The sequence below is a fragment of the Macrobrachium rosenbergii genome, chromosome 55 (genome assembly GCF_040412425.1).
Source record: "Macrobrachium rosenbergii isolate ZJJX-2024 chromosome 55, ASM4041242v1, whole genome shotgun sequence".
In the NCBI taxonomy this organism is placed as follows: domain Eukaryota; kingdom Metazoa; phylum Arthropoda; class Malacostraca; order Decapoda; family Palaemonidae; genus Macrobrachium; species Macrobrachium rosenbergii.
In genome coordinates this window covers 89,981,477-89,989,229 of record NC_089795.1, presented here as the reverse complement: position 1 = coordinate 89,989,229, position 7,753 = coordinate 89,981,477, and positions in this window count along the sequence as shown.

Below are 7,753 nucleotides of genomic sequence, written 5' to 3'. Positions count from 1 at the left end.
AATAAAACGGGCTTGTAATCGAGAGAGAGAGAGAGAGAGAGAAACATAAAGAAACAGTTATAATTTGAGAGAGAGAGAGAGAGAGAGAAAGAAAGAGAGAGTTATAGAGAGAGAGAGAGAAACAAAGGAAACAGTTATAATTTGAGAGAGAGAGAGATATAGAGAGAGAAACTCAGCCAGGAAAAGCGGATCTCATTCACTGAAGATTAACGGGGAAAACAACAGTATTGTTTCTCAGCTTCGGTTTAAACATACGCTGTTTCTCCGTTCCGTAACGAGGGAGATTATTGTGTTTTTCTGCGAGCTACACTGATAAGCCCTTGCTTTTAATGGATGCCTCGTCCTCGAGAGCTAATAATGTTTGTGGTCAATTAATCGGCATGGTTATGGAATTGTGTGAAAATAATGGTTATTGGGGCTTTTGTGGAAGTTTGATTTCCTCTTATCGTTAATTGGCCTTCAGTATACGTTAGTTCGCGCGCGAGAGAGGACGTTTCTGTTTATTATGTATGTATGTGTGTATGTATGTGTGTGTGTATATATGTTTATATATATAAATATATATATATATATATATATATATAATATATATATATATATATATATATATATATATATATATATATATATATATATATATATATATATAGAGAGAGAGAGATGAAGTTGAGTTCACTTACACCACAGGCCATAATAAAACTCATATTATACCCTTTACAATTCCTTTTTAACGACAACAAAAACAAGTGAAGAAAAGCCTCCGACCTCCATCCCAAATAGAAGCAATAAAAGTCCGGGCCATTAAAACATCACCTCCAGAAAGAGAGAGAGAGAGAGAGAGAGAGAGAGAGAGAGAGAGAGAGCTACATATTTCAACTGGAATGGTAATTCCCCGGGAGAAATAACTCTCGTAACTTTGATCAGAAGTTTCGACGGAAATACGTATTCGGATAATACCCCTCCCCCCCGGGGGTGGGCGGGGGGAGAGATGAAAGGGCGTAGGAGTGGAGCCCCGCCCTTCAGATAACTTATAGGACGTCGTCTCGGAGTCCTCCTCCTCAGGGTCCTAGAAACAGGGCGTCCCTGTGGTTACTGTTTCGCTTTTACCGAATCCTGCCGGAAGCTGTGTTGTAAGTTGTTTGAATGTTCCCGAGGAGGGCAAAATGTTTCCTCTATTTGTTAATTTTAATCTCATCTCGGAGAAAGTAATGTAATTTGCCTTATTATATCTTACCTATTAATTTTTCTTTTATTTATTTATGTATATATACACACACACACACACACACACACACACACATATATATATATATATATATATATATATATATATATATATATATATATATATATATATATATATATAATTATACACGATAGGTGTTTTCCTTTTTCAGTTTTTCTGTTTATACATTTCTGTTATTCCTTATTTCTTAGATAATCCCATCTTTATCAAACTTGTAACTCATCCTCCAAAGTGATACAACATGAGTACTTAGGTACTTCGTTCGAAAATCACTAACTGACAACTACAATGCCGCATATTTATGTCTTCCTTAAATGCGAAAGCACATTTTTACTTTATAAAATGCCGCCGTAGTATGGTTCATTAGAGCGAAATCCATCAAATATATCAAAGTCGAAAGAAAATATTAGATAGGGACAAATTTCTGAAAACAGTGGTGAAACATTTTCAAAATAAAGTTCACTTGACGCCAATGTTTTCGAGAAAATACGTCATTATCAAGTTTAACTATCAAAATAAGGATATAAAAACTTTTAAAAATCTTCGTAAAGAGGATAAAATTACTTGAATTGCAGCAATGATATTTTTAAACAGTCATTTAGCTTTTGAAAGGTGCTCTTAATAATGGGACGGCAAGTGTAAACAAATGACGTCATAGGAAGTCCATCAGCGCCATCTGTTGCCCATTCCCAGAACTACAAGTGTCAAAGTGTGTAAACGTGGTTGACCGCTGCGTGCGTGCGATAGTCAATTAAATGCTGTTTTGAATGCTTTATCTCGTATTTTCTTATATGTTTGTTTGTGTTTTATTTTCAAGTTAATGTCGGTACTTTGAAACTGATCAATTTTCATTTGTGATAGTGTGAGAAGCCAAGCCGTTTTTCGAGTGATTTAAAAGAAGTCTCTTGCCTTGGGCTATGGGCCATCAGATCTCTCCATTGGTGAGTCGAGTAAATGATTTTTTAGATAATGGTGAGAAAGTAAATATATCTGGTTTTATATTTGAATATGTGGCCTTATATGGTAATGATAAAATTGACTGTTTAAGTCGTATCATTCAAAGTTTCATTAAATTTTGTATGTAAACTGTTTATGTATGCTAGGCCTGTTTTCATTTGCTGATTTTAATGGAGAGTTCCACTGCTTTTTTGTATTTTTATTTTGAAAATCGCCAAAGTAATCACAAATTTATTTATTTATTCGACGAAAAAATGTGAGGAAACCTACATACAATAATTAATAGTGATTATTAAGGATAATAATCAAAGCAACCTCCTTTTTATCCGACGATTTTTGGGACCACACTGGGACACTGGGTAGGGGATAGGGGGACCCATTTATGGGTGGGGAAAACACCAAAATAGTGAATTGTTATAATGTAGTTAACTTAATCCCACCTAGGACACCACGTCCTTACCTAGCTTGGGGCATTGCTCCTTGTTAGCCCCACATAACAGAACCTAGGGCACTGTAAATTCAAATTGGGTTGTGTCCAACCCACCACACGAAACCTTACCTAACCTACTCAGCTAACTTAACCTAACCTAGGGCACTGAAAATTCATATGGAGGAGTGTCCTAATCTATTCAGACCTTGCCTAATGTAGGATGCTGTAAGTTTGTTAGTTCAAACAGGCTTATGTCCTAACTTAGCACACCGAAGGTAACATAAATCACTGTAAACACAAATGCAGTTGCTTCCTAACCTACTACAGCAGACTTAGCCTAAGGCACTGTTAATGCAAATGGGATTGTATCTTGACCCACCACACCTAACCTCAAGTAGCCTAGGGCACTGTAAATTCAGAAGGGTTATGTCCTAACCTACCACACCGAACCTACCCCATCCTAACCTAGGGCATTGTAAATTCAGATACCCACCACACCTAATCTAACGTAGGGCTCTTTAAATTCAAATAGGGTTTCACTAAACCTAGCCCAGAGCATTGTAAATTCAAATACACTTGCCTCCTAATGTGCCACACCAAGCCTGGCCTAAGGCACTGTAAATTCAAAGGGGTTATGTCCCAACCCACCACACTTAATCTAACCTAACCTAACCTAGCCTAGGGCGCTTTAGATTAAGAAGGGTTATGCCCTGACCAACCACACTTAACATAACCTACCCCAGGTCACTGCAAATTCAAATAAGTTGGGGACTGTAAATTCAAGTGCAGTTGTGTAAATCATATAGGAAGTACAGCAGGGCCAAATTTTTAATTTAGTTTGACTTGCTCTGATGAGGCTTCTGTCTTGGAGTATGAGAAGCTAATTTTGAGATCATTTTTTTATATGAATATTCAACTGTTGAGAAGGTGACAAGATAGATTGAAATTATGCTTTTCTGTGGATTTATAGTCATATCTATGATGTAGGCATATTCCTTTAGCACCCAAAGTTACTCCAATGACCTTAGCTGTAAATTATTAAGATGGTAGTTGGTTTTTATGGTGGAGCATGATCATGGTTGAGAAGTGATGGGTTTGCAAACCTCATTTCTAAAATTCTTGATGGAAACTGCTAATCTACTGCCTTTTTGAGCCACCCCTGCCAGATTATTTACATAAAAATGTATATATTTATGTATATATATATATATACATAAATAAAGGCTTCTGTCATTATTACAGAACATGTTTATGTTCATTTTGTTTGTCCCAAAACGCTGTCAGCAAAGGGAAATGTGTTAGTACTGTTACTGCTATATATGACTACAACTACTATGTTATGTTTTTGCAAACTATTATGTACTCGTACACTTAACATAGGATGCCGTAAAGTTGTTGGTTAGGGGAATTGGTTGATTATTTGTAATGTTTAATTTTTACCCTGTAGGGTGAGATATATATTCGCTAAAGAACTGTACAGTTCAATCTATTAACATTTTGACCTACTTTCTATAAGTGCTTTGAAATGTTATAAGTAAAATATTCTCCCCACTTAGAATTATAGGCTTTATAAATTTCTCAGTTAAGTATTTGGTGAAAATAACCTTTTGATTTCGTTCACCAAATTCCTTTATTCAAGTGTTTTTGTCAACAAACCCTTTCTTGCCATCCCTTGAATATGCTAATTCCTGCTCATGCTTTCAGGATAATGTTTCTCGTTGGTCTGTTTTATGTCTTTGCTGGTTCCTCTCAGACAATTTTAACTGTGTGTGTTTTTATTTTAGTGTTTAACTTTCCAAGAATGTCTAATGTACATTAACATTCGTGGTGGTTCCTCTGTTGTAAATAATTCGACTTGAATTATTCAGATAGTTTTAGAAGGAGCATTACAAAATTGTTTTCACCAGTGACTTTGGAGGTTGTATTGGTTTCGTCCTATAGTCTGCCTGTCTCTGCTGGGCGTATGGATGTGATTATGTGTTTGTGATTAGTGGGATGTCCCAATACTGAATGAACGGAATTGGATGATGCTTGACATCATAATGTCCATTACATTTAGCGATTTTATATGGCGTAAATAAAAATTGTGCCTTTTTTGGACTTATAAATAATAGGCTGGGTATTGTTGTGTCCTTATATAGCCCAGGCCCGAAGAGGAAGATCGTATTCATTAATGTATCAGTGATGATTTATTATTTTCAATGTCTTACACATTTCCAAAATTCTAAGACTACGACCTATATCTCATTACTTTTACTTTTCCTTATCTCTCTCTCTCTCTCTCTCTCTCTCTCTCTCTCTCTCTCCAAACCGTCTCTGCCGAGGCAAATATTGCACTTAATGTAATATTCATGAATGGGTCTTAAGGCTAAAATTCCTAATATCTCTTCCGGATTTCAGACTCAACGCGTCTCTAAGAAAGAACCCTTTTAGAAAATTTAATTGTCCATTCTTCGCTGCACGCCATAAATTGTATTCAATTTGACGTACTCTTGGCAGAATAGAGTAGACATTGTCCTGGAGCCTCTGCAAAGATGCAAGATTGCTAGAGAACAATGCTGATGCATCTGGTTATAATTTTGAGTTGAAGAGTTTGTTATTTTGAATCTGCGATAGGTTTATTTTTTTCCGAAAAAGTGATTCAGTAGTGGAATACTGTGTTCATGTTCTGAATACCGTTAGTGTCTGGTGTGCATTTTCCCGGGATGCAGCCGAGTACCAGGACCTTTCCCTGAAAAAGCTGGACGCCATATCTTAAAAACTAACTGTAGAATTTTCTTGAAAATAATCTCATTATGTTTCCCACACCCAAATTACTTTGAAGGTACTAATCTAACTTAACCTAACCCAACCTAACCTAACCTAACCTAACCTTAACCTAACCCAGCCTAAACTAAACTAACCTAACCTAACCCAACCTAACCTAACCTAACCTAAGGGCATGGCGAAAAAACCGGGGCTGTTGCAATACTAGCTTACATCTCATGAATTTGCATCCGGTATATGTATTATATAAAGAAAATTATCAAAATTCTATCAATTCTCTCCAGCACAAATTCATTACAATTTATTTCCCTTGTCTTAAGATTTCATGTCCATCCACCTTCCATAAACTTTCTTTCAATAGACCCCGTAGAGGGGTAGTGCTGTCAGTGATCCTCATGCAGGTGCACTGTAGGCATTGCTTGAGGTTCTTTGCAGCCTCCCTCCGGCCCCTAGCTGCAACCCCTTTCATTCCCTTTTACTCTAGCTCCGTTCATTCTTTCTTTCTTCCATCTTACTCTCCACCCTCTCCTAACAGTTGATTCATAATGCAACTGCTTTGAGGTTTTCCTCCTGTTGCACCTTTCAAACCTATGTATTGTCAATTTCCCAGCACTCAGCCTTTGGCCTAAATTATATATTCTGTTCTTTCTTTCAATAGCTACTTCCACTTTAATATTTCATTGCTTTGCCTCATCAATTCATTATCAGCTTTGTTCAGACACCTTTCTAAGGATATAAGTAACTGCAGTTCGTCCCAGTTTTGACGAACTGGGGTATCTAATTTTTTTTTTAGTTTTTAGGTTTTCCGGTCAGCGTCTCAGTTTTAGATACCCTGTAATCCTGTGTTATATATCAACATTACAGCTGTCTGCAATGTCACATTTCCCAACCAGACTTCCTCAAAAGATGAGTTAATTAGAAGCTCTGAATCTATCAAAATCTTTGAAGGCTATTTACCTAACCTAACCTAACCTAACCCACCAAAGAGGCCATTGACTTGAAATTCAAGTTTCCAAAGAATATTGTGTTCATTAGGAAGAAGTAAGAGGAGGTAAAGAGAAATATATAAAGAAGAGATCCCACTTATTAAAAAAAATGAAAAAAATTAATTATATTATATACATTCCAAGTCCCATTACAATATTTCTCGAATATTCTTCGGATTCCCAGAATATTCCTCTAATACTTCTCGAATATTCCTGTTATTTCCCCAGACCACAGGGTTGCGAAAGTTACTGACACGCACTTATCAATCAAATCGTATCGAATGCACACCTGGGATTCTTTCGAAATTCTTCCCGTCTGAGGGATTGCCCAGGTGATGCAAATTACCTGGCTGACGATGAGGGCAATTCGTTTCTTTGATGACCCCATAACAATTGATTGATCGGATGTCTGCATCAAATGGAGTTTGCCTTAGTAATCATTAGTCATTCTAAGCATAGGATTTTTAAGGGGGGCTGTTAACAGACTTACCAAATATATATCGCCCCCGTGGGGAGGTAGTGCCGTCAGTGCTCCTCACACGATGCACTGTAGGCGTTACTTACGGTTCTTTGCAGCTTTCCTTTGGTCCCTAGCTGCAACCCCTTTCTTCCTTTTACTGTACCTCCGTTCATATTCTGTCTTCCATCTACTTTCCACCCTCTTCTGACAATTTTTTCAGTGTAACTGCGAGGATTTCCTTCTGTTACACCTCTGTAACCTTTTTGCTCTCAATTTTCCATTCAGCGCTGAATGACCACATAGGTCCCAGCACTTGGCCTTCAGCCTAGAAAAATTCTCTCCGAGCGGCCAATGAAGAATTAGAGGAATTTATTTCTGGTGATAGAACTTCATTTGTCGTCATAATGTGGTTCGGGTTCCACAATAAGCTGTAAGTCTCGTTGCTAGGTAACCATTTGGTTCTTGGCCACGTAAAATAAATCTAATCCTTCGGGCCAGCCCTGGGAGAGCTGTTAACCAGCTCAGTGGTCTGGTTAAAATAAGATATACTTAACGTTTTCCGGACTAAATTGTATATTCTGTATATCTGTCTATGTGCCATAAACAGGTAACAGATCTCTTTGAAGTGCCCAGGATATATTTATTGTGCTCATCTATATTTTATATATATACTTAAACAGCCTTACAATATAATCTCTATTTTTACTGTGACGAACTATACGAGGATTTACACATTTTCCAAATACATGTTAAATTACCTTTCAAAAACCTGGTGTAACATATCTTAATTTCCTTTTACACTGCCAATTAATTACCACTTTTCTCTCTCCCTCGCAGAAATTAGAGATTAATTAAGTAATCTTGTTTATATATATATATATATATATATATATATATATATATATATA